General features: G+C 41.5%; 1 protein-coding gene and 1 pseudogene across 5 annotated transcripts in view; one reads left to right on the top strand and one right to left on the bottom strand.

Moving 5' to 3' along the window:
* Positions 1 to 1,989: 1,989 nt before the first annotated feature.
* On the bottom strand, positions 1,990 to 16,457 carry LOC138175157 (AN1-type zinc finger protein 5-like; annotated as a pseudogene).
* A 914-nt stretch (positions 16,458 to 17,371) lies between these two features.
* The window catches only part of FBXW7 (F-box and WD repeat domain containing 7), a 290,838-nt gene continuing 280,347 nt past the window's right edge, over positions 17,372 to 27,862 (top strand). For all 5 annotated transcript variants that reach the window (XM_069105544.1, XM_069105542.1, XM_069105545.1 and 2 more), the window contains exon 1: positions 17,372 to 17,714. The gene's annotated coding sequence lies outside the window, so the exon portion shown is untranslated. The remainder of the gene's footprint in view (positions 17,715 to 27,862) is intronic.

Raw genomic sequence — 27,862 nt, 5'->3', positions numbered from 1 at the left:
GTATAGTGTGCCTATTAGATGTCCTATAGCTATCTCAAACTTATATGCAAAACAGAACTCATCTTTCTCATCAAATCCACTCCTCCTATTAATTTATATCTTAGGGGCAGCTAGGTGGCGCAGTGAGTAAAGCGCGTGCCCCAGAGTCAGGAGGACCTGCGTTGGGTTCTGGCCTCAGACATTTAACACCCACACAAAGAAACTAGCCGTGTAACCTTGGGCAAGTTACTTAACCCCAATTGCCCTCCAAAAGGCAAAAAAAAATTATATCTTAACCAATCACTCAGTTTCACAACTTGATCATTCTTGAACTTTTCCTCATTATTCAGCCCAGTCAGTTGTCAAATCTGATGCAAAGTGAATATATATCAATATTATAAAAAAAAAATTTAAAAATTGGGGATTTTTATCAATTGGTGAAGAATGAAATAAGCAGAGCCAGGAGAACAATGTACATACTGATAACAACACTATAAAAATAACCTTGAAAGCTGTATGAACTATGATCAGTACACTGACCATGATTACAGAGGAGCAATGATGGAATATCCTATATATTACAGAGAGGTGATGGATTCAGGGTGCTGAATAATGTGTATTTTTGAGTGTGTGTGTACACACAACATTCATTTTTTGACTACAGATAATTGTTAAAAGATTTTTTTTCTTTTTTTCCCCTTTTCCTTTCCTTTTCTTTTTCTTTTTTTCGTTGGTTGTAGGGTGGGGGACAGTTCTGTTAATTAAAAATATAAGATGGGGAGAGTGTTAGAGATGTGAAATGTTGCATGAACTTTGAGCTTCACTGTCTTATTAGTTTTACTTAACTGTTGTACTTTGTTACAAAAGACCTCTTGTGAAATGGGAATAATGAGTAAATGTTGTTGTTTGTTCTTTGTTTTTGAAGAGGACCAATGACATCATAGGGTGATGTCTTGACTTTCCAGTGAATTGGATTTAAGTGAGGCAGAGTGGCACAAAGTCATCAGCCTCACTCTCTCTTCCAGAATCATCAAAGCCCAGTGGCAGGACAAAAGACAAAATGATAGGTGAAAGCCTAGGATGCAGTGGGTGATTGTTGCTTTCAGGGTCTGACCAAGCTCTTAGTGTTCCACGGTGCTTGCTTCAGCAATGTTTATAGCCATTGAAAAAATTGTTCTCATGCACCCATTCCATCAGGAGAAGTCTTCACATGCTCGGAGTAGACATCCTTGAACTCACTGACAGTTTTGAGACCCACTGGTTACCCTCAACCTAGTTTAACTTGCTTGCTGAGAGGGTTTTACTAGGATGTGGCTGCTGTGAATGCTACAGCTTCTAGGAGCCATAGGTGAGAGTTGGGTGCCAGGTATACATCAAAGGTGAATGAGCAGCCCTGAAAAGAGCTTGGTGAGCCCTCCCACCAGAGGCACTAGTCCTCCTCGAACACCCCCATACACCCCCATACATACATTAGTAAATGTAGGTAATATAAGAAGAAATGCATCAATATAACTGAAAGTGGTTCTAGTACTTGTCATCTCTCTGCTCACACAGTCACCCTCTCCCCAGCTGAGGCCCTCATCACCCATCACCTGCACTATGGTAATAGCTTACTGTCTTCCCAATTCAAGTCTCCTCCTGGGATACTCCATCCTCTAAACAACTGCCCAAGTGACATTTTTAAAGTACATCACTGAACAAATCACCCTTCTACTCAAACACTCCAATAGCTCCCATTTACCTCTAGGATGAAATACAAGATCCTCTGTTTAGTCTTTAAAACCCTTTTCAATCTGGTTCTAACTTACCTTTCTAATTAGTCAATCAATTAACAAGTATTTATTGTGTCTACTAATGTCAAGTACTATACTAAGCCCTAGGATACAAAGATGGAAGTAAAATAGTCCCTGACCTCAAAAACTTACATTCTAATTGGAGGACAATGTGAACATATATAGATTAGTATAAAACCAACAAAAACAGAAAAAAGATGATCTTGAAGAAGATACAGTCAGTCAACCAGCATTTATTAAATTTTTACTATGTGTTAGGCACTATGCAAAGCATTGAGGATATAAAAACAAAAATGAAACTTTTTTTTACATTCCAAAGGGGGAAATAAATATGTGACTAAACAAATATACACATAATACAGGGTGTCACAAAAGTCTTTGTCCTCAAAGTGCAATTTTGAGCTATTAAAGCTTTAAAATGCACTAAGAATTTTGGGACACCCTGTAACTACAAAATGAATATCAGGTGGTTTTAGGATGTAGCTAGGAGGGCAATGAAATGGGGGTGTGGATCAGGACAGGCTTCATGTATAAGGCAGCAAAGGAGCTGAATTTTCAAGGAAACTAGGGATTCCAAGCAGTGGAAGACAGCGTCTAATGCATTCCAAGCATGGAAGGATAGAAAGCTAGTATAAGATGTTGTAGAAAGGTCAGTAACAATGATAAATGAGACTATGCCATGAGATTTGGCATCTAAGAGATCATTGATAATTTTGGAGAGAGGACAGTTTCAGTTGAATAATGAAGTCAGAAGCCAGACTGAAGATAGGTTAGAAGAGTGTGGGGAGAGCCATAGGATAATAGCTAGTATGTATGGTAGGATCTAGGGAGAATAATTTGTCTTCCCATCTCCTCCTTCTTTCTCCTTCCCTCCCCACCCTCAGCCCCACCTGGGAAAAAAAAGAATAAGAAAAAGTAAACCCCTTGTAAAAGAAAAGAATAAGCAGTCAAACAAAACACATTCCCAGATTGACCATATCCTCTATTTTCTTGGTAAAGTATGAAATAATACCCTCATCTGAAAGGGTGGGTGGAGGTATTATTGGGCTTGGGGAGAGGTTTGGAATAGCTGCTGTGGTGTCAAACTCAAAAAGAAATGGATCCACTAAACTATACATAATATCCTCATGAGCACATGTTGATTTAGAAAACCATCTATTAATATTATCTATGTTCTATTGTATTTTTATATATTTTGCTAACTATTTCCCAATTACATTCTAATCAGGTTAAGGCCACACTCAGGAGGGAGTGTTGCTGACCACAATGGCATTAGGAGGGATAAAAAGGATTTCCTCATTCAGTGATGGCCCAGTTGAGAACACAAATTTGCAGTGGATCCAGTTATCAGTTTCATGACTTCCCCCAGCTCCATTCAGCAAAGGAGGTAGCTGGTGGGAGCAATGTAGGGTTAGTATTTGTCAAGGCATGGGATGCAAGAGGATTGGGGGTAAGGAATTTGAGAGGAAAAGATAGTATGGAGTTGACTGGTTTACTAAGGGGTAGAACTTGAGAAGGGAGAAGAGCATAGCCTGAGTAGGAGTGAGGGCTAGGACTGGAGGTATCTTTGAGGTGAAAGAATAAATGGAAAGAAGGTATAAGGAGAGATGGAATGATAGGAGGTTATGACTCAGTAAAGAAATTTTTAAAGTTTTTCATTCTGTAAGTGGTACTCTTGAGGGCTGTGATTGGATCAATATTGATTAGGCTTCCTCCCAGCTCCCCAGTCCAATATAGGTTAGGAAAAGGTAACAAAACCAGAATTTGATTGCCCCAGGGTGGGGCAAGGTTCAAGGTGGGGCTAAGAAAGTAACTGAAGAAAAAAGAAAGAAAAGAAAGTAATTGATGGCCAGCCCATGGGGATGCTAGTAAAACTATAAAGAGAAATTCAGTACCAGGGCAGTAGAGGCCCTTCAGCCCCACTCAAGCCTAAGGTACTTTCAAAAGTCTTTCATGTAGATAGTACTATCATGTAGATCATCCAGAGAAGGCTACACATGGAAGACCAGGGAAGGAGGGGCCTCATGGGTTCTTTTAAAAAATTTTTATTTAAGCTAAATTTTTTTTTTTTAGCAATCGGAGTTAAGTAACTTGCTCAAGGTTACATGGCCAGGTGTTTCTGGGTGGGTGCTAAGTGTCTGAGCCCGGGATTCGATCTCCAGATCATCCCAACACTGAAGCCGGTACTCTTACTCGCTGTGCTACCTGGCCGCCCCTATTTTTAGTTTTCAACATTCATTTCCATAAGTTTTAAATTTTTTCTTCCTCCCCAAGATGGCATACAATCTGATATATGCTCTACATATGCCTTCCTACATATTTTCACATTAGTCATGTTGTATAGAAGATTTATAAAGAGTGGGAAAAACCATGAGAAAACAAAACAACAAAAAGAAAGTAGTCTGCTTCACTACACAGACTCATATTTCTTTCTCTGGATGTGGATGGCATTTTCCATCATTAGTCCTTTGGAAATGTTTTAGGTCCTTGCATTCCTGAGAAGGGCTAAGTTTATCAAAATCAGTCCTCCAACACTATGGTTGTTCCTGTGTACAATGTTCTCCTGATTCTGCTCGCTTCACTCAGCATCAGTTCATACAAGTCTTTCCAAGTTTTTCTGAAGTTTTCCTGCTCATCATTGCCTTTTGGAAGGCAATTGGGGTTAAGTAACTTGCCCAAGGTTACACGGCTAGTTTTTTTGTGTGGGTGTTAAGTGTCTGAGGCCAGAACCGAACTCGGGTCCTCCTGACTCTGGGGCCAGCGCTTTACTCACTGTGCCACCTAGCTGCCCCCACTGTTCATTGTTTCTTATAGCACAATGGTATCCCATGACACTCATATAAGACTTCTTCAGCCATTCCCCAATTGATGGGCATTCCCTCAATTTCCAGTTCTTTGCCACCACAAAGAGGTGCTATAAATATTTTTGTACATGTGAGTTCTTTTCCCATTTTTATGATCTCCTTGTTCTCTAGCCCTACAAGTGGTTTTGCTGGGTCAAAGGTATGCACATTTTTTTTTCCATGCAGACAAATGGAATATATTAATATTTACATAGGTGGGGCACGATGCTGGGGGATAGGGAAAAAAAATAAGATCAAACTGGGGCAGCAGGAGGGAGGGGGCAGCAGCCTGGGAGTCACGCAGCCCACCAAGTAGTCCCTGGGGCTACAAAGGGTCTGCATGGTCAAGAGGTGGAGGGTCAGCAGGCACGGAGAATGGGGCAGAGGCTATCCTGAGGGGTGAACAGGCTGTCACCCAGCCACCTCAAATTTGTGTGTAAAAGTTAAAACAGAAAATGGGGAGGACATGTTGATGGTCTTGAGGAAAACAGGAGTATGTGCTTGAGAAGGTCGAGGAAGTGTGGCCAGGAAGTCAGCAGCACTCACTAAGAGTCCAGAACAGCCGTGGCAGCTGTGAGTCCTGAGAAGGTGGCAACTTGCTACTGCCCACTGGCCTCTGGAAAGGGCCTGGAGGGACATCTTGAGCCAAGAGCCCAGCGCATATCTCGCTCAGCTCCCTGGGGAGAGGAAGGGGCAGAGACTAAATTCAGCATCCAATTGGGTTGCCAGACTCTTATTCTCCTGCTGCCCCTCAGAGAGGTTCGGGCAGCGCTTGAAAGGTGCTGGGTGTCCTGGACTCCAGAGGAGTCAGAATCACTGCCTTTGCCTCAAAAGGGCTTTTTCCTAATTGGCTGCAGGGCCCCTGCTCCTTCACTGTACTCCAGGGCACCATTCCCTGACTCTAAACCAAGCTGGTTTGCTTGTCAGGACTGTATCTTCACAAAGACTTCCCAGGAAGACAGAGGCAACACCAAAGAGAATCCCCCTCCACCCCACCTCCCAAAGATCCACTCAAGATGTCATGTGACCTGAGAACAGGTGGCTGTGTACCCAATGGATCAGGGGCCAATGCTCAGTACATTTCACTTCCCATGGAAAAAGCAAACTGACGTGGGCAGGGGCACAGGCACACAGGCTTGAAGGAATGGGTGCCTACAAAGGCAAGGTGGAGGGAGAAAGCACCAAGCTTTCTGCCCTTCACCCAGGCTTGCTCACTATCAGCAATACCTTTACACAAAGCTAAGGTTCCTCTGAGATTTTCCCTGTGAGGGGAGACAGGATGCTAGTCTGAGTTGGATATGCAAACCTGAGAACCAGGAATGCACAGAAAGGCAGAACGTAGGTAGCAAAGTGAGTGTATGTGGTGGGAAGAAGGATGCCGGGGACAGTGGCAGGAGAAGGGAAGGGGCCCTCTTCAATGAATCTCTTATGACTGAGTCACAAACAGCTCCTGTGGTCGGTAGGAAGATCAGAGTTGAGAGGGGACACTCTTGACCATTGGAAAGTAAGACCCCGCTTTGCTGGGGGTGCTGGGACATCCTGGAAAATGGCAAAGGAAGGGAGGAGATACAGAAATGAGGGCAAGGCTTCCTGATCAGACATGAGGGGAGCTGGTCCCACTATCTTCACTGGAGCCAGGGAGAGAGAGGACACAAACAAGTCTAAGGGCTTTCGAGCTGCAGTTCTTTATCTTGGGGAATACCCAACTCCCAGAGATGTCTTCAGAGCAGATTCAGCCAGATTCCAAATATGGAGGGAGAGGCCTGGCTTCAGGAGTCAAGGACCTCTTAAATGGCACAGATGACCATGCCCCTCAGGGATGCCATGCTTCACAAGTTCCAGATCTTCTCAGCCACAATGATGGGGTTCTCCTTGAGGATCTTTTCCGTGGCCTCAGTGACAACTGTGCTTTTCTGAGTATTGGCGCATGGCACAAAACAGATTTCCACAGTGGCAGTCAAAGTCTGTCAGACCCACTTTTTTCTGACAAGCAAAGCAGCGGTTCTTCTTCATTTGGGTTTCTCTGACAACTTCTCTTCCTCAGAGGAGCTCTGAGACGTCTCAACAAAAGAAGCCGAGGAGGGAGTCATGGAGAGGGTCTCTTCTGCCTGGATGTAGCTGCTGGTCTGACTGTGGCTGTCTTCCTTTGATATGCTCATAGCTGTCATCTGGTGGGTCACAGGAGTCTGAGAGTTCGATCTGGTTAAGACATCATCAGGTGCAGGGTCCACCTCCTCTGCACAGGCTACAGGGAAGGTCTCCAGGGCAGCAGGACTGGGGCTGCCTGCTACTGGGGGACTTATTCGCCCACTATTCTGCTGCTGCTGGAGGAAATCCTTATAGCAGACAGAGCACATGCTGTTGGTTCGAAGGTTTCCATAGAACCCGCAGCCTGTGGTGCACAGCAGGGGCACTTGTGTTTGGTTGGTCTTCTGGGCCATGGCTGCACTGAGCTTGGCTCCTGTCGCAGCCCAGGTAGGCCGCCGGACCTCCTGCAGTGGCAAGGGCAGGCTGGGGCCTCTCCCCCAAGGGAGGCTGCAGAGCAGGGCGGCCAGGGGAGGGCTGGCAGGCAGCTTGTCAGCCGCTCCCATGAGCCCAGGTGGTCTGGCCTTGCAGTGGATGGTATGCACATTTTTATAGCCCTTTGGGCATAGTTCCAAATTGTTCTCCAGAATGGTTGGATTAGCTCACAGCTCCACCAACAATGAATTACTGTTCCAACTTTGCCACATCTTCTCCAACATTTATCATTTCTGTTTTGTCATGTTAGCCAATTTGATAGATGTGATGTGGTACCTCAGAGTTGTTTTGATTTTCATATCTCTAATCCCTGATGGGCTCTTGAGATAATATTTGTTAAACTGCTTAGCACAGTAGATGGTATATAGTAGGTATTTAATAAATACTTGTTCCCTCCCTCTCTTTTGGGAACCAGTATCTGTGCAGACTCTTTCAGCAACCTCTATGTAGGTTATTGTGAGTAGGACTAAATAAAAACTCTTGGAATTGTTTGAATCATCCTACGTAGTTAACACCAAACAATAATAGGACCCTGGTGTGTGTGTGTGTGTGTGTGCGAGCGCAAAATATTTTTTCTTCATTGGTGCAGATGAAGGAAGTTAGAGAACTTCATAAACCAAACCTGTGTTGCACATGAAAAAGTCATGGTAGGGGCAGCCAGGTGGCACAGTGAATAAGAACACTGGCCCCAGAGTCAGGATGACCTGGGATCGAATCCGGGTTCAGATACTTAGCACTACACCCAGAAATAACTGGCTGTGTAACCTTGAGCAAGTTACTTAACCCCAATTGCTTAAAAAAAAAGTTATGGTAGTTTATTGGAGACTTCAGGAAGCTGAAATAAAATCATTATGCCCATTACTACAGCTCTTACTGATTTATAATCTCTCATAGAGCAAGTTAGCTAAGCCTCAGAGTGAGTGGTATGGGTTTATTGGCCCAATACTTCTTTCCCTCCCTCTATTCCTGTAGTTGTCTACTTAGAAGTTGGCTTTCACTTGGGAAGGAATTTGGCATACTTTCACTGTCTTTCCCCATGATTATCTAAACTTTCTTTAAACTTTCTATTTAAACTTTCTATCTAAACATGATTATCTTAAACTTTAAATAATTATCTAAACTTTAAATGTTGCCACCTTATGGAGGGCAGAGACCTAAAAGGTCTTTCTTCTTGGGATGTTGGTATATATCAGTACACTGATGACATAATATTGCCTGGGGTAGATGAGGCCATAGTGGCAGAGACCCTAGATTGGTTGGGACATAAGAAGGATAAGGGGTAGAAAATGAATGCTAAGAAAATATAGAATTCAGCCTCCTTAGTCAAGCATTGGGGAATACACTGGGAGGGAAAATCTGGATGTTTCTGGGTAAAGTCCAGAATTAACTACTGACACTTGCTCCTCCACAATCTAAGGAGGAATCTCAAAGACTTATTAGCTTTTGAGTTTTGGAGAATTCCCATTTCCCCATCTGGACATCCTGATGGACTCCATTTACCAAGTCACCTAGAAGTTCATCTCTTTCAAATAGGACCCAGAATATGATAGCCCTGGAATACAGCTTTGAAATATTTAGAACAGGCTATTCAGTAGTCTCTTCCTTTAGTCCCTCATGACCCTGCAAGGCCCATATTTCTGGAGGTTTCTGTCCAGAAATAGCAGGCTGAGTGGAGCCTTTGGCAGGTGCCAAAGGGGTGGCCAGGGGAACTAGGTGGTACAGTGACGAGAGCACTGAACTTGGGGTCAGGAAGACCTGAGTTCAAATTTGGCCTCAGACACTTACTAGCTGTGTGACTCTGGGCAAGGCATTTAACCCTGTTCCCCTATTTCCTCATCTGTCAAATGGGCTGGAAAAGGAAATGACAGAGCTCTCCAGCATCTTTATTAAGAAAATCCCAAATGGTGTCACAAAGAGTCAAACAGGACTGAAACAACTCAACAATGCCAACAGCAAAGTGGTATCAAGAATAAGCAACTACTGGGCTTCTGAGGATGCCAGTTCTCCAAAGGGGTGACTCATTATGCCTCTTTATAAAAGCAGTTAAAATCAGTTACTGAGCCCTACCTGCTGTTGAACAGATGCAGGATGATGCAATCACTCTGTATCCATAGTTGTCTCTTGAGTTGGGTCATGCAAAATGGTCTTTCTAACAAGATGGGAAGGGCACAGGAGGCTTCTGTCACTAAATTGCAATGGTACATTGAAAATCACATTTGCTTGAGTGTTTACAATTAGAGTCCTTCACAAACAAGTTGGCTACTAAGCCATAGAAAGCCTCCAGTGCAGGCCCTGGAACCCTTCCTCTTCTGCTTTCTCAATGAGATCTCAACTATACAGATCTAAGGGTTCCTGAGGAAGGCAGTTTTTGCCTGGTATATCAATAGCTCCATCTGCTATCTTTAAAAAAGGCACATGCAACTGGACTTTAGTAGTCTCTAAGTCAGTAACAGGGGATTTTCTGGATTAATCATGATCTTGGCAAGTCTTGCTTCAGAAGACTGAACTGTAAGTTGCATGACTGGCATGCAAGAGCCTTGAGGGATGGGGCAGATCTTTGTTTACACTAGAGGTCTGGCCAAGTGACCTGGGGTCTAGAGAAAACAGGACTAGAAAAACAAAAGCTAGTCTCCATGGGGTTAAGGCCAATGGAGATATTTTGCTGATAGCTTCCATAGAATTGTTGTTTGTGAGACATGTCAGCACCCATCAAAGACACTGTATGCTAAACAAGCATGTTGACTTTATTACAAGAATTTTGACTAAACAAGCAGGTTACATTACAAGAGTTTGGGGAATGTCCATTGTCAATAAAGACCTTAGGGATGTTAAGTCCTTCTGCTGGATATATAATCACGTGATTCTCATAGGGACAAAGCAGCTATTTTTGCCCTACTGGTTTCTTTGTGCCTGGTGAAACACTGACATAACCTAGGTGTCCCTTAATTTGTTTTCACTGATCAAAATGGTACTTTCATCTCAGAACAAAGAGGTTTGCTTCTGCTAATCAAAAGCTGCACCATCATGTATCTGACTGCCCGGGTCAGGTGCCCAAACTCCCAGAAGTCGCATCTGTGACAAATCAATGCCACTCTAGGAAAGGAAAGGGCTCTGTGATTCTCTGGTTTTTAGGATGCAGTCTCTAGGAAGGCTTTCTGGATGACCCTCTCTAGCCCTTCTTTATTTCTTCCTCAGTTGTATAAGTCCTTGCCTTTTTAGAAGGCCATGGAGAAATAGCTTAGGTTCACCTCAGTTAGCAGGGCTCCTTTACTCTGGGATGGTTTAGGTGATTCCTTTCCAGGGATTTTTAAAAATAGTAAACTAGATAAAAACAGCATTCCCTAGGAACCCTCAGATCTTCATAGGTAAGGTCTCCTTGAGCTAGCAGAAGAGGCAGGGTTCCAGAAGAGGCCTTAGTCTCTGGATTAGTTGCCAACTATTTGTGAAAGGCACTAACACCATAAGGTTAAAGGGGGTGGTGCTGCTTTTTAACCTTAGAAATCAAGGAGGTGCCTTGCTTTCTAAGAGCATGGGAGAGGTGAAAATTTTTATATAATGGTGAATGTATAGTTACTTGGAAGAAAGGGGATCTTTTAACTAGCTTGGGGGTTAGTCCCTGGATAGGGATGGGAGTCTTCATTTAGTCCCTCTTCTTAGAGGGGGAGGTAGAGGCCTCTAGAGGGTCAAAGACCTGTCATTCACCCAATGAGGTTCTCAGGTGAGCTAGAAATACTGTATCTGCCATGTGTGTGGCAGTATTGGGAGAGCCTCAACATCACCTTACAGATTGTAGGCTGAGACTTACAACCTGTTGGCCAATTTATTAGATGACTGACTCGTGATGAATCTGTGACTATGCTGGAGGTATTGTCATCTGTGCTGTGTTCCTGTTATTCCTGGTACTACCCTGACTCATCACCAACCTGCATTAGGCTTTATGAATTTCAAGAATTAGAAATCTCCTACCATATGGATCAGATCAGTGAGCTCTGAGATTCAGTCCTTTTGAATGGAGAGGGAAGTTTAGGATTCCTGGCTTCTGATCTCCTTATTTTCCTCCCTTTATGGTGATCCTTCACAGAGCATTTTCTGACTTAGAAAGTCACATGTATACCAAGAGGACTGAGTAAAAGCTCTAAAACCACCTAAATAGCAAAAACTCATCTAGCTTCTTAGGATCTTGATAACATAGGGGAGGTATATGCCCAGACTATTAGTGATCAGTGTTTCACTCTATCCCACTCTCCACCTAAATCCCAGGTTAGGAAAAAGCAAGAAAATTAGGATTATATTGGCCCAGAGCTGATAGAAGTCTCAGACTGTGCTTCCCCTCAGGCAACTAAAAGGTGATCTCTGGCTGTGCTAACCCAAGAGCATGAAAGGTCCCAGACAGATAAAAGTAGATTAGTATGCCATGGGAATTAAGTAAACTGAACAAATCAGAGGTTATGTAGACTTGAAGCAGCCTCACCTATATCTTATACTTCTTCAATCACTTTATCAAACCAGTCCTCTTGCTTTTTCTCAAATATAACACTTCTTTTTGCCTGTGCTTTGCCCATGCCAGAATATATTTGCCTCTTTAGAATCCCCATCTCCCTTCAAAGTTCAGTTTATATGCCACCTCCTTCACAAGTTCTTCCTTGATTTCCCCAGCTTCCAATGCTTCCACTGATTATATTTAAATCACGCTTTTCAGAGTACATGTTGTTTCAAGAATAATAGGATCAAAGACAGACAGCAATCTAGCCCAATCCCCCCATTTCACAAATGAAGAAATGGGTTCAGTGAGATTAAGTTACTTGTCCAGGGCCATATACCTAATGTCTGGGGTGGAATCTGAATCCAGATCTTCCCCACTCCAAGTCCAGTGGGATATCCACCAAAACACTAAGTTCCCACCCCTGCAATTATAGGTGAGGAAGCTGAGGCCTGGAGAAGGCAAAATGACTTGTCCAAAGCACATGATGACAGAATGTGGGTTACCTGATTACCACCACTTTAAAATTTTTATTAATATAATTTGTTGTTACATTGACTAATTTCTTCTAGTATCCCTTTCCTTTCAGAGGGGTCACTCCATATAACAAAGACTATTTTTTAAAGGAAAAAAAAAACTCAATAAAACTGATAAGCAACAGATTTTGGGGTTATTTTCTTAATCAATTTGAACTTTTGTTTTATTGAATTATTTAATCCATTCACATATAAATTTGTGAATTAGACTTCCATTTTTTTCTTGCCTCTAATATGGCTTTCTTTTTCTGAAATGGGGTTCTTAAAAAATGCATCCCCTTTAAAGATATTATTGTTTCTTAGGTTATTTTTTCTTTTCTTTTTTTTTTTTTTTAAGCAATTGGGGTTAAGTAACTTGCTCAAGGTTACACGGCCTATTATTTCTGGGTGTGGTGCTAAGTATCTGAGCCCAGATTTGATCCAGGTCATCCCGACACTGGAGCCGGTGCTCTTACTCGCTGAGCCACCTGGCCGCCCCTGCTTAAGTTATTTTAAAGAAACCTAATTTCTGTAGGATCTCTTCACCCTTAAATTCCTCCCTCCATTCCCAACTGATAAATGGTCAAAGGATATAAAAAGGCAATTCTCAAAAGAAATCAAAGCTATCAACAGTCAGATGAAAATATGCTCTAAATCTTTACTGAGTAGAGAAATGCAAATTAAGACAATTCTGAGGTACTGCCTCATACTTATCAGATTGGCTAATGTGACAGAAAAGGAAAATGACAAATGTTGGAGAGGATGTGGGCACTAAAGCATTGCTGATGGAGTTTTGAATTGGTCTAGCCACTGTGAAGAACAATTTAGAACTATGCCCAAAGGGCATTCTCTTTGATTCAGCAACACCACTAACTAGGTCTGTATCCCAAAGAGATCAAAGGAAAAGGACCCACATGTACAAAAATATTTATAGCAGCTTTTTTTTTTTTTTTGCCTTTTGGAGGGCAATTGGGGTTAAGTAACTTCCCCAAGGTTACACAGCTAGTTTTTTTGTGTGGGTGTTAAGTGTCTAAGGCCGGAACCGAACTCGGGTTCTCCTGACTCCGGGGCCAGTGCTTCACTCACTGTATTACCTTGCCACCCTATAGCAGCTCTTTTTGTGGTGGCAAAGAATTGGAAACTTAGGGAATGCCCATTAATTGTGGAATGGCTGAACAACTCGTGGTATATGATTGTGATAGAATAGTACCATGCTATAAGAAATGATGAACAGAACGGTTTCAGAAAAACCTGGGGAGACATAAGCAAACTGATAAAAAGTGAAGTGAGCAGAACTAGCAAATATTACACACAGAAACAGCAATACTGTAACGATGGTCAACTATGAAAGACAACTAGAAAGACTTAACTACTCTGATCAATACAATGATCCAAGTTAACTCCAAAAGGACTCGTGATGAAAAATGCCATTTACCTCTGGAAACAGAACTGGTGAACTGAGTGCAGATGTAAGAATTTCATTTTCACTTTTTTTGGCTGCCTGCCCCCCCACCCCAAAACAGAAAAGTTTTAAGTGACTTCACAGGTATAATGGGTTATCACATTGCTTGACTTCTCAATGGGTAGGGGAGGGAGAGAATCTGGAACTCAAAATATAAAAAAAGGAATGCTATAAACAAATAAATAGATAAATAAATATTCTTCCATTCTCCCTACCCTGTTTGTCATCCTTTCCCCTAGTTTTTAAAGTTTATTCATTTCTTTTTCATTCTTCCTTTCATATAATTTAATTCTTTTTTCTTTCTCCATTAGTTGATTAAAATCCTCCATTCTTCTCTCCTTTAACTAATTTTGTTATTTTTTAAATATTTTGTGTCTTTTTCTTAAAAGGATTTTTTAAACTTTGTTATCTTCATGAATTCTTTTTTTCTGTCAATTCTAAACTTTAATTCTTTTATTCATTGTCTTTATACCTCTTCATTTCTTCTTTATTCTGTGATCCTCATGGAATTAAAGCTTTTTCTCTTTTGCTTCTTTGGAGAGATTTGCTAAGGCAGATTCCAGTTTTTCAATCCTGTCAATTATTTCTCCTGTATAGGCCATACATTCTGCTTTGAAGATTCTTATTTCTCTCTTGTACCATTCAGGTACATCCTGCTGTGATTCCATACTCTCTTGGGAATCCAAAGATTTTGCTGCCTCATCACGAGTTGCTTCATTTTTCTTTGTCTTGTTATATTTACTCAGAGATTTCTGGGTTTGTTTAGATGCCATCTTTCCTTCTGTTATTAACAGCTAAACTACTGATATTTCTGTACACACTCAACTTTTTAAACAGAATTTTCTTCTGGGACCTTTAGTAATTTCAGCCTTTTTTCTTTTATGCCCCTATCATTCAGTTTCTGATTCTTTTTCTTTTGAAGGGAGTTCTGAAGGTTGGAACTCAAAGCCACACCACACTGGGGAATTCACTTTTCACTAGCCTCAGTGAGTATAGAACTGGTCCCAGCTAGAGTCCAGCCTCCTTTCCTTCCTGCCTGGTGTAGCACTCCACACTGGCACCCTGCTCCACTTCTCTCTGTTCTTTAATTCAGGCTGAAATGTCCCAGGTTGAGCAAACTTCTGATTTCCTGTAGCTATACCTCTTCTATGGCCATTAATCACCAGTCTCCCACAAGGCTATGTTGCCACAGGATGTCTAATTTAGAAGCAGGTCTTAGTGCCACTTGGGAAAAGCCAATTTCATCTGAAAAAAAAAAAAAGTGAGAACTATAATGTCTTATTGTTAAGTGGATAAGTCAGTTGCATTTTGCTTGTACATGTGTTATTTTGTATTATACTTTGTATGGTATATTATGTTTCCAGTCCTATCTAATTGCTACTCTATTTCAACAGTGTAGCCAATTGGACTACTAAATATCTTTAATACCCTGCCTTCCCACAAACATGCCTTTGTTCATTCTATTATTTCCTATGCCTGGAATGTCATCCTTCCCCATCTTCATCTGTTAAATTCCTATACCCCTTTCAAAGCCCAATTCAAATACCATCTGCTCCTCGAAGATTATCCTGTTTATTATTATTTATTGCCCTTATTATCCTGTTTATTAGTATTATCCCTGACAATTTCTCTACTTGGATCTCACATAGCATTCTTTTGCACCTCTCTAATGTACTTACATGATCTCATGAATTAGTTTTGTTTGTGTCTTACACTCATTGTGGACTCAAATCCCATTAAGGCAAGAACAATAGCTTCTGTAATTTTGTATCCTTCCAGCCTCCCATTCCCTCTCTTCCCTCCCCCCTCCCACCAGCGGAATGCCTGGAAGAAAATTGTGGCTAAATGTCTATATTAAAATCTCTCTTTTTATTAAAAAAAGTTACATTTTGGACACAAATGCATTTTCTGAACATCCAAAGAAACCCCCTCCCTTAAAAACAGCATTCCCCTCAAACAGTTAATTTATTTTGTTAATGGCAAGGGAGCAACGTGTCTTTTAACATTACAGTTTGGTACTAACATTGTTGCAGTTCTACTAGTTTTGTTGCCTCTTGACCTAGACTTCATTTACACGGTTGTGGTCACGATTTGTTCGGTAGTGACCTTGGGTAAGTGGAACTCACGGGATGTTTCCGGCGCCCTCCTTTTTCTCATCTCCTAAATGAAAAGCATCCTAACTCCCTCCCCCCGGCCCGGTCTCAATCTACAATCCTCAGAAGACCTGGAGTCTAGGTACCCGCAATGCCAGTAGTGCGTGACCTTGGGTAAGTCACTACTCTCTGGGCCGCATTTAGAAAAGGTGGGAGCCGCCCAGCGGTTGAGAGCCACCCCCCAAATCCTGGATTCTTTTCCGCACACCGTGGCGTACATCCCCTTAATACCCCAACGGGGTGGCTGTCACTCACCCTTCTGGGAGGGCGGCAGCGGCCGGCCCTGGCGTTCCTTTCCGGGCGGCGGAGACGCAGGTGAATCCCCCCGGGGGCTCAGAGCTCGGAAAGAGGCCGCTCACTCTTCTCCCCGGCCGCCGAGACGTCTGCGTGCGCGCACTGTCCGTGCGCGCGCTCCCGCGGCGGAGTGGGGTGGGGGTGCTCCTGTCCTTCCAGTCTGCACACCCGGCGTTTCCCCGTCTCCGCTTTGCTTCCCCCCGGGTGGAGGAACCCCAACCATCAACATTAAGCCTCAGCCACCTGGTCGAAGCCGGGAGTGGGGCAAGAGGCGGCAACTGTAGCCTCCTCAACTCCTCCCCTTCCTCTCCCTCCTCCCTTTACGCGGCGGCGGCAGTGGCGGCGGCCTGAGGCGCACCCACCTCCTCCTAGTCTCCCTCAGCCTCGACTTCCTCTTCCACCTTAGCATCATCAGCAGGCGCCCAAGTTGCTTGGGGGTGGGTAGATGGAAGGAGAAAAAAGGAGGAGGGGGGAGGGCGCAGGGAACGGCGAGAGAGAGAGAGGAAAGGAGGGAAGAACTGTTGCTAGGTGATTTGCGTCATCCGTGTGCGCCGCTCCCCTGTCGCCCCCCCCCTCCCTTCTCTCCTCTCTCTTTGGAGTGAGGCGAGAGAGTCCCGTACTGAGAGGGAGGGAGAGCGAGCAGAGCTCCCGGCGCCACCGCCGACGAAGAGGGAGGGAGCGAGCGAGCAAGCCGGACGGAGACCTTGCCACCTGGCTGAGCCCCGCGCTGAGCCCGGGCCCGCGGGGAGCCGAGGCCGTCCTTCTCCACAGCGCCCCCCGCCCCCGACCTCGCTTCGCCGCCGCCGCCGCCGCACACGCCTGGGCAGGAGCCGGAGCCGGCCCGGGAGGCAGGGAACGAGGCGGCCGCGGCCGGGGGCGTGCCGGGTAGCTGTGCCGGGGAGAGCAGGGATCGTCTCCGGGCAGGGGGCTCCCCCGGGGTGCGGAGGGGGACACATGCTGGAGCCCGGAGCGAGGGCGGCGCCGAGCGGAGCCGGCTGGTCCCCCAGCCTCCTCGCCGCTGCCCGCCCGGGGCCGTAGCATCCCGCTCGGGGAGGGAGCGCATGAGCCGGGGCTGCGGCCCGAACAGCCTTCCCAAGGCCGGGGGGGCGGAGAGCCCGATGTGAAGCGGCAGCCAAGGCGGCGGGCAGAGCAGGAAGCCGGGGGCTCGTCCCCCGACCCCGGCTCCGGGACCGGCCCCCCTCTCCGTGTCCTTGCCTGGGCCCGGGGGAGGAGATTCCCTCCGCGCCCCCTCCCCCGCCCCAACCCCGAGGGCAGCGGGGCCGGGGGCACCCACGGGGGGGGAGCGCCCGCACCCGACTTCTGCCCCTCTTCCTCCGCCCGAGGAAACTTTTTATAAAAGCAAAACCGAGAGGCTCCCCAACGTGACTGTGCCCGGGGGAGCGGCCCCGGGCGGGCGGGGGCCGCAGCCCGAGCCGAAGCGGGGCGAGGAGCGGAGGAGGGAGCCGGGCTTGCAGCCTCCTCCCCGGCACAGGAAGAGGCACCGGCCGTCGCCTGCAAGAGGAGCCTCAGCATCCACCGCTTCTTCCCCGGCAACGTGTTCGTGTCTCTGCCCTCCCCTGAGGAGGTCCTCCGACCGACGAAGGAAGGCAAGTGGCCAGGCAGGCAGGCTACGCTCTTTCTCCGCTCTCCTGCCGGCCCTCCTGGATCCGAAGGCGTGAGTGAGCTCAGGGAAAGCACATTGGGAGGGAAGGAAGAGGTGGAAAGGTGCGGGGCGGTGTTAGGGGGGTGCTTCCTGCCTCCCTCCTCCTTTGCTGCTGGGGGTGCATGGCGTGGTGGTGGGGGCAGCGAGAGGCATGTCCTGCTTCTCACAGGACAAAGAGACGAGGTTCCTTAGTTTAGAATTTCCTAACTTTTTTCAGGCCATGAAATGCCTGTTAAAACCCCACCATACGAATTATTCTATCATTTCTCTCCACCAGTCCTCCTGTTCAAGAAATTGACATTTGGGGGGTGCTAGTGATGGGAATTGAGGAAATCGAGAACATTTGGACCCATCGGTGGCAACTTGGTGTAGTGGAAGGAGTGGTGAATTTGGAGTCTGGGGACTCAAGTTCAAATCCTTACTTTGCTGCGTATGCATGTGACCTTGGGCAAGTCATTTAACTTTTCTGAGTCTTTTTCTTCATCGGTAAAATAAGGGGTTTGGGCGAAACTTCTAAGACTAAGGGCCCCTTTAATTCTGTGATCCTATTACATCTCGGCTAAAAACCAGAATGTCTCCACATACTGGTTGGGATGCAGTGCTGTAGCTCTTGTTCCAGAAAAGTATGAAGAAAATAGATGGTTTCCAAGAGTGTGGGAGGTGGGCTGTCCCTTTAACATCGTTGCTGGCGATCACCTGAAAGTGAAATCTTTTCCTTTCTCTGTGTACTGACTCCTGATTTGTTCTATCGCTGGATGTTAGTTCCCAAATGCATGGTGGAATTGGGCTTGTGTACACTAGGTAGTAGGGAGATACATTTGAAGCCCAATTTTTTTCATGGTTTATATTTTTCGAATCTGTAAGGTCTCATACCCTTTCCCTTATTGTTTGTATTAGACAACAGTATCATTTGTTGCCGTGGAATTTGAGTAGTTCAATTGAAAATCACTTGAATTCTGAATCCTTAGGAAGTCCTCTTATTAATAGGGAAGGCATTGTAGTAACTTTAGCATTTCATGGGCAGTTGTTGCCATTTCTCGACAAATCCTATTCCAAAAACCACTACTTTTTTAGTTGGGTTACTTGGCTTGATTAGTATCCTTACTCCTACCCCCCTCCTTTTTTCAACACTTTATTTTGTGTTACTAGATGCTGAAACTTGACAAATTTTGTTTAAATTGAGTGACAGCTCTTTTCAGATTGTTCCTCTATTTTAAAACAGTGTTTATACATGGAAAACTTTGTATTGTGGTGTTCTCACCATATATCCATTTTTTTTTTAAAGCAATCGGGGTTAAGTAACTTGCTCAAGGTTACATGGCCAGTTATTTTCTGGGTATGGTGCTAAGTATCATATGTCCATATTAATAAATGAATTTTAAAGTCATATAATTACCTGATCTGTAAGAATCAGATTTTTGTTGTATTCTAGGGAATGTAACCGGTACCATACTCAGCATTCAGCTTGAATACAGAATAGTGGTTCATCAAGTTCAATATTCTGTCTCTAATTTGTTCTGGTATACCGTTACCCTGCATGTCTTTGAAAAGTTAAGTACTAACCCTAAATAGCGTGAGCTTCCCATTCAGGATGATTCATTAACTTATCTAAAACAAATTTGTTTGTCTTGGTGTAATGAATTTCATTGTGTACTATCCAAAATGTAAAGCATGCTCCTTTTATTTCTCTCCAATTGGCTTCAAATTTCAAGAGAGATGCTCTATTTTGAGATATGACAAACAAGTTAATTCTTACTATATGCTCTTATTTTATTCCTTCAATGTCTTTATCTTTCCAGACCGAATATTCTGTTTTTAGTTTGTGTCCATTTTGCTGTCCCCACCTGCCTGATCATTTTATTCTCGAGAACTTTTCCAGTTCTACATTTGTGTTTTTTGAGGTTCAACTTCAAAAATAAGAATTTCATGCAATATTCTAGTTTCTTTTTAAAAGATATTAAATAGTTCTTCCTATAGTAGATGTACTTCATACTTAAGTAAGATCATACTTTCTGTGTAGATAGATAGGCACATCCAGGCTTGCAGATAGGATGATCTGAGCAGGTCGTAAACATTAAGTGTCTCTTATGTGCAAGGTCCTGAGCCTAATGTTGGGTTTAACAGAAGTGGAAAAACAAACAAACAATACAATCCCAGTCTACAAGAACTTTCTACTTAGGAGAAATGTTTATTTTTTTATGTATGTATGTATGTATGTAAGACTTAGGAGCTTTGTTTTATGTGGTTTGAAAAATGGTAGATCATTTTATTCCATATAAAGCTAGAAATTCTACCCTTCTCCTCCCAAGTAGGTTTAAATCAAACCTTAATGTAGCCTAAATTGGAGGTGGTCATCAGTGTATACCTAAAATATTTTTTTCTTTCTAAGATCTCTTTTAGGCTTGCATCTTATTTTGGAGGGTCACCTGTATTTTGTTTTCACTACCATTTAAATGGTATTTCAGATTAGATGTATACTACATTAAACATTATTTTTATCATTTTCAGTTATTGTCAATCTATTTGTGAGACCATTAAAACTTTTTAAGAGGATATGATCCCGACTCTTGACAAACCTACATTAACTGAAACATTGAAAGACTACACAACAGAAATGCTAATCATACATATACCTAATTATTAATTCTAGCATATACAGAGGTAATCAATTACTCATCTTCTTAAGAAGGTTCAATGGTATCCTATTGCTTCTAGGATAAAATACAGACCTCTTTGTCATTTAGTGTTCTTCATGATCTTGCTCTGACCAGTCTTTTCAGGCTGATTACTTTACATTACTGACATTCATGAACTCTAAGCTTTAGCTAAAGTGAGCTGCTTTTTTCTGATAAACAAGGGTCCTTTTACTCTGTGCTTTGTACCTGCTGCCTTCCCCACCTGGAATCCTCTTCTTCATCATATCTATTTCTTGGACTACTTAAACTCTCTTCAGGACTGAACTGATGGGCAGCTAGGTGGAGCAGTGAATAGAGCACCAGCCCTGAAGTCAGGAGGACCTGGGTTTGGATCCGGCCTCAGACACTTAACACAAAAAAAACTAGCCCTGTGACCTTGGGCAAGTCACTTAACCCCAATTGCCCTCCAAAAAGCAAGGAAAAAAAAGACTGAAGTGTTATCTCTTTCAAGAAACCTTTCCTGATTTCCCCATTGAGCTCCCTCAACCCCAATCATGGTGTATTTATTGTCTATCCATTTATATGTGTCCATGTTGTTTTCTTCAATGCAATGTAAACTTCTTAAGGGTCAGGACTGCATCATGTATCTTTGTATCATCATCTGCTAGTATAGTAGATACTTAATAAATGCTTGCTGATTGATTAAGAAGTCTTCACATTAAAAAAAAAAACAACACAAACCAATACAACCTAACCTAATATTTTGAAGGAAAAATAATACAATCCATATAAATCTCACTTTCTGCAGAGAGGTCATTGCCAGACTCCTCCCTAAGGTTAATCCAATTTAATGTATATATTATATACACACATTTGCTTTTTGTCTTCACCTAGAATATGATCTGCTTGAGGACTGGAACTGGGTTTTTTTTGCCTTTCTATCTCCTGTGGTTTTAGCACAGTACTTGGTACAGAGTAAGCATATAAAACAAATATTTATTGACTGAATATTTTCAGTGAAAAGGTGGGAGGGCATTTAGAGAAGACCGAAAGCAGATAAAAAAAGTAGTGGATGTAAATTAGCAAATTATGTTGACTCAAAAGGATTAAGAAGCACTGTGGAAGTTTATGTGGCAATAGTAATAATAATGATAATAACAAACAGCTAGCATTTATGTAACATTTACTATGTGCCAGGCACTGTGCTAAGCACTTTATTATCTCGTTTGATAGTTAGAATAGTGTTCACCTTATTCCAGGACACTACTTGTCATGGGGCAGGGAAGGTCCTAGTAATTTTGTTGTGGTACTTGGGTTTTTCAGAACAGTCATCACAAATTGTAGAAGTATATGTTTTTCTTTTTGACCAGGTATTTATAAAATGTTAGGATAACTTAAAAAGTTTATAGCACCAAAAATTGTCCCTCAGTGGACACTGTTAAAATGTCAAGCTTCCAATGTGTTAGAATTGAGGCTTTAAAAATATTAAAATTGAGGTTTTGCTTTCTGCTTTTGCTTGGAGGAGAAGATATGACTGGGAGTAAACCAGGAAGTACCCAGGTCAGATGTGCTCAGCTACTTTGAGGTTTTCTAGAGAAGAAGTGTTAAACATGTGGCCCACAGCACTCCTGAGTACTTCAGAAGCAGATTAAAATGTAATTGGGAAATATTTAACAAGATACATAAAAACATAATAGACTATATATACATATATGGGCTTTTCTTAATCAATAAGATAATTCTGTAGACTTTGGGTCAACAACCTAAATTTGAAACCAGGGCTACATTCATGTGGTCTTTCTTTGAAAACTGAAAGGTTCATCTGGTTCTTAAAATTGTGGGCTGGCTGTTAGATCCACAGCAAATTTGTTGCACTCTGCCTTAAAAACCAATTACATGTAATAGTAAGAGATGAAAGTCTTTAGAAAAATCTGTTAGATTTTTGTCATGTTTGTTTCAAGAGGATAATTCTTTATATTGTTTAAGGTGATTGAAAAGGAAAGCTATTTCATGTGGTCATTAAGGTGGTTGGTGGTATGTATTAAAGGCATATATATGATTTTGGAAAAATTCAGATTTGTCATGGTGTGTGTGTGTGTGTGTGTAAAAGAGAATAGAGTGGAAGATAAACCTATGTTTTCAATATGGGAAGGACCTTTTTTGACATTTAATTTTAGGTACAGGTTGAATAAGATATTCCTTGAAACGGGTACTTCCAGTGGGAAGCACCAGAAGACCAGTAGGACTAGAAATAGTTTTATATAGATGATAATTGAAATCATTTGAGTTGCTGAAAGTGCATATAGGTAGCAGGGGTGGGGAACCTGTGGCCTTGAGGCTGCAACTGGCCTCTAGGCCGTAGGCTCTCTACCCATGGTAGAGAGTAAGAGGAAAAGACTGGGCTATGAATTTTAATAGTAACATTCAGAATTAAAGCTAGCAAAGATAGGGAGTAGTTAAATGGAGAAAGCATGAAATGGGGATTAGAAAAATGTTAAAATTACAAGAGTAGATATATGTTGTAACAGGAAAAGAAGTCCCCTTTAAGATGAAAATGAAGAAAGCCTTTACACCTGGTCAGTTTTCTTTACTTTTCCATCTCACAACTTTAGTGCCAAATCAGAAGGATCTCAATTGCGTGTTTGGTACTACTCTAATATATACATATATTACATGCAAATATGTGTATGTATATGTATGTAATATTGCATATGTTCTAGTGAAGATAACATCTGTGTGATTGAGATTTCAAAGGTGTGGAATTTATAAATATGTGAATAAATGTTATGTAATCCAAAACATTTTCAAAAATTAAAACTGTTAAAAGACTTGGCTACAGGCTCTATATTTTTTCTAAAATGTTAACTGTATGAAATTTGAGAACCATAAAATATTCTGCTTCAATGAAAACAAAATATAGTGTCACCAGCATTCTAGTTGATTTTACCAGAACTAAGATAAGTGAAATTTCTTTAGTGTCATCTCCATCCCAACACATTTTGACACCATTATGCTTTCTTGTTTGTTTCTTTTTAGCATTCTGTGCCACTTATAGCTTCCTGAGGCTTGTTAATACCTATTCAAATTTTTATTACTTCAGGCAGAGATTTTTTTTTTGCCTCCCAGGTAACTGTAAATTTATCTGTTCTTATGTGGAATAAGTTTGATACCCTTCCTTCTCCCAGATAGTATGTACATCTTAGTAATGACTTTTTAGCCTTACTGCCCTAACCTTCCTTATCTAGAATGCTTGGGGACATTAGACTATAACATGGGAATTTCAGGCCAGGTAAAAAAGAAGAGCAAGGTTGCATATATTTTTAACTTGGTAGAAAAATTAGTTCAGGGCTTGGGACATGTCACCTTATAGACTTCACTTAGTGTCAAAGCTTTTTTATCCTGGTGTTCAATAAATGTTTGAATGGAATTGAATTGAAGACTAGCTTTATAGGATTAAAATGAATATCAAATGCAACTGGAAGGGTGGGTGTATAAAAATAAGGGAGGGGTAGTTTGCCCTAACCACTTTGCCTTAGTAGTAGTGGTGGTAATAGCACTTTTTCCCTTTTGACCAGACCTGTGATTTCGTTTCTGTAAGGAGCTCTCAGGAACTTTCTACCAGTGCAGATTCGTGCCTGCTCTCAACTTAACAGTCTCAAATTGACTTGCTGTGTCCATAAATCCAATATGTGGAGAGAGGTCAAGCTTGAACCCAGGTCTTCTTGACTCCAAGTCTTGCTTTCTATACATTTTGCTGCTTCTTTGTGGTCAGTTATATGTAATGTATCTGAGGTCTTTTCCCCCAGCCTTTTGACTCCTAGCTTGCCCCTATGAATCATTGTCAAGTAATATTAAGGAACACTTTCATGGTCTGTCCAAACCCTGAAGAGTTTCTTCTGCTGTGATGGAGGGACGGTGCTTTCAGGTTTAACTGCAGAAGTCAGCCATAGCATTTCAATGGTTTTTCTTAAAGTAGTAGCTCAGATTCACCTTATCACCTATGAGTTTCCTCCAGATAGTGCCCCTTGTAACATATTGTGTAGGGAAGTGCACAGTGTCCTACTCTCCCTTACTCATAAGAGTAAGCTCCATTATCATTTTAAGAGTTCAGGGATTGGGGGTTTTAGCTGCTAGTTTTACTGTTCAATCGTTTTTCAGTCGTGTCCGACTTTTTATGACCCCATTTGGAGTTTTCCTGGTGAAGATAGTGCAGTGGTTTGCCATTTCCTTCTCCAGCTCATTCTACAGATGAGGAACTGAGGCAAACAGGGTGAAGTGATTTGCCCTGGGTCACAGAGCTCATTAGTATCTTGAGGTCAGGTTTGAACTCACAAAGATGAGTCTTCCTGATTCCAAGCCAACTGCGCCACCTCGCTGCTCCATTGATGTTAGTATTTTCTGCTTTTAAATAGAGTGTAGTCATAGATACTCATGTCTTAAAGTAAATCTGAATACATGATGCAAAATGTTGACTGTATAGGTACCATGATGAAAATTTGTACCTGCTGTTGCTTTTAATTTGTCATTTTAATAGGTAATATGGAACGAACAAAAATACATCACCTGAAAATTGGAGATTATTGGTCTAATACTGTAATGAAAATCTCAGTAACAACATGTGTTCTGAGGCCAAATTTCTCTGAAAAGAAGCTTTTAAATAATAATAGGATAAAATCACACAACATTCCAAACACATTAAAACTAAAGCAATCACCTTATTTCTAAAATTGGAAGTATTGAAAGTGGGTTTGAAGCAAGTAAGTTAGTCACATAAGATTAAGACTTGATACTACCATGTCTTATTACTCAAATAATGATTACAGTTTCTGGAAACTTTATTTTAATGTTTTCTATATTGCTGCTATTTGGAATGTATATACATATTTTTATAACATGTTTCATTTGCAAATATACTTTAAAGTATGCCGAATTCTTAAGTGTAATTTCATTGTTTTGGGGTCAATTTCTCAGATACGTCTCTCGTTCACTAGTGGGAAAATAAGGTTCATTATGCAGCATTTCACCTTAGAGAGTATTTTAAAATGTCAAAGTATGTCAAAGATTTATCTGTATTGACTGTATCTTTCACTCTAGGTGTTTACATGTATTTTTTTAGGGTTCTCCTTTTATAGTTTACCTTTTTTTTAAAGGCTTCCTAAGACCTAACTTATATTAAGACAAAGATTTTCTCACTATTTTGAGATTCTAACCTTTGTTTTGTCAAAAGTTTAGTTTTCCATTTAGATGTCTGAGACTATTTTCTTTTATTAAAAAAAAATTCCAATATTGTCCTAGAGAAATAGAAGCAAACCTATTTTGTCAGAGTAAGGGACAGTTTAACATTAAATACTCTTTACATCTGAAAATTATTCAAGTAGCAATGTTGCATATTTATGATATGTTGGCTGATCAGAGAAAAGAAACCAGGAATTCATTTTTTTTTCCCAGTTGATAAAATTGATAGTAAATTACTGCAAATAGAAGACATTTCTGTTGAACTATTTTGTAATTTGTGGGGGGTATTTTTTTTTAGGAGGTAATTTTTTCCTTCAAATGTAGGATTGTTCTACTTTATACTGAATTACTTATACTGCCTTCTTCCCAATAATGTTGCCTGATTATGGTACCTTTTGTAATATGCTTTAAATGACAATATGATATATAATATATTAATATAATAAGCAGTAATGTTGCTTGATTTTATATAGAATACACATTTTATAATATGCTTTACATCTAGAGTTTAGTTTTAAAATGTGCTGGGACTGTTTTATCAATACTTACGATTTTGGATAGCTTCACACTTAACTCTGTAGATTAAAAAAAATGTATTTCTGCTTCACAGTTATGAAAAGCTTTGGGAATCATCTGCATTTGTTAGTGTCCTTGTGATGAGTTGTTAGAAAAGATGTGTAGATACATATTATACATTTTAGGAAAAAAGAATAGTATGTAGCACAAATTTCTCCCCAAGATGTTTGCCTACACTGTTGATTTAGTATAGATACCAAGTAGATATTCTGAGTAAATCTACTTGCAATTTAATCCTTTTAAAGAAAGCTTGAAAAGTAATAGCAACAAAGCCCAGCTTAATTGTCTCATTCTCTTGCCTTTACTTTAGGAAAGAAAGAAGCTGACAGTTGTGCTTTAAGATTTACAAAGTGCTTTATTTACATTGTCAAATTTGATCCTCATGACAATCCTGTGAAGTACTACAGATATCATTATCCCAATTTTTTTTCAAATGAGAGGCAGCATGGGATAGTGGATGAAGAACTGGCTTCTGAGCCAGGAAAATCTAAGTTTGAAGCCCATTTCTGACACGTGCTGGTTGTCACTTAACTTCTCAGTGCCCTAGATTACTCTCTGACAACCGAAAGTTGCAGAGAACTGGTAGAGGGAATCCCCTCAGTAGAGAGTTCTCTATACTAGTGAAGTCACAGGTCTAGATCCCTATTTTACAGACAAAGAAACTGAGGTTCAGAGAGTTTAAGAAATTAAACTGAAATGTAGGACTTCGTGTTCTATGTACTGTATATGGAATCATAACTAAAGGAAAACCAGTAGAACTCTTCAAATGTACCATCCTCCTTTATAGCTGAAAAATGACTTAGAAATCCAGGTTACTGTAGACATGGGAATAACATTCTAGATAAATTTGCTGCCTCCTTTGGTTGAGTTATCTAAAACTTAGAAAATGTTAATGAAAGATTCTAAAAAGGATTTACCTGTACCTTTTCTTAAAAGCTTTTAGAAGCAGTATTGACAGTTTTAGAAGGTGTTATTTTTGGTCACTCATTGAGTTGTAACGATGCATGCTTACCCATTAGAACCTGTACCTCAGTCTTTCTTTACCTCTGGCCAAGAAGGTAGCTTTTTCTTTATTTAGTCTACAACATCCTGGTGTAGCCTGCCAACAAAAGTGTCAATGCCAAATGTGAAGAAATTTACAGACGTGATCTTACTATCAAGGAGTAATGGCAAGCTATGTTTTCTTTTTAGGTAGGCCTATAAAATTCAGGATATTACTTCAATATTTCAAAAGCCATGTTATTTCACTACATGGATTCTCTCATCACCGACATAGATCAAAACCCTTCCACACCCTTACTAAGTAGTTTCATAAAATGCTATGGCCAAAAAAGCTCTTTACCAGTTGACCAACTTTTTACTTAGCTAGGATAATCCTTGAAGAATAGAAACTCTATGAGTGGACCCATACTTGGAGACTTTTCAGGTTACTATAGCACCTGTGAGAGTCTAAATTCCCCTTTGATAGTATTTGAAAATTCAGGATCCTGTCTATTCCATGTTGAGACATTGGAGTAGGATGTTAGTGGATTTTCAAGACTTTAGAAAAGGTAACTTTTATATGCAGCCCTAGTGGCCTGAAATAGTTAATTCAGAGTTAGAATGAACAAATTGATTTTCTGTGTATTGACAGGATATAGATAATCCGTTAATAATTATAACTCATAGGAACTGACAACTGAATAGTAACTAGCTGTTCTTCTATATAACAAA

This window comes from Petaurus breviceps, unplaced genomic scaffold (assembly GCF_028583685.1).
Source record: "Petaurus breviceps papuanus isolate PSGF00001 unplaced genomic scaffold, PetGlider_PUasm1.0 76, whole genome shotgun sequence".
In the NCBI taxonomy this organism is placed as follows: Eukaryota; Metazoa; Chordata; class Mammalia; order Diprotodontia; family Petauridae; genus Petaurus; species Petaurus breviceps.
This window is presented reverse-complemented; position numbering and strand designations above follow the sequence as displayed.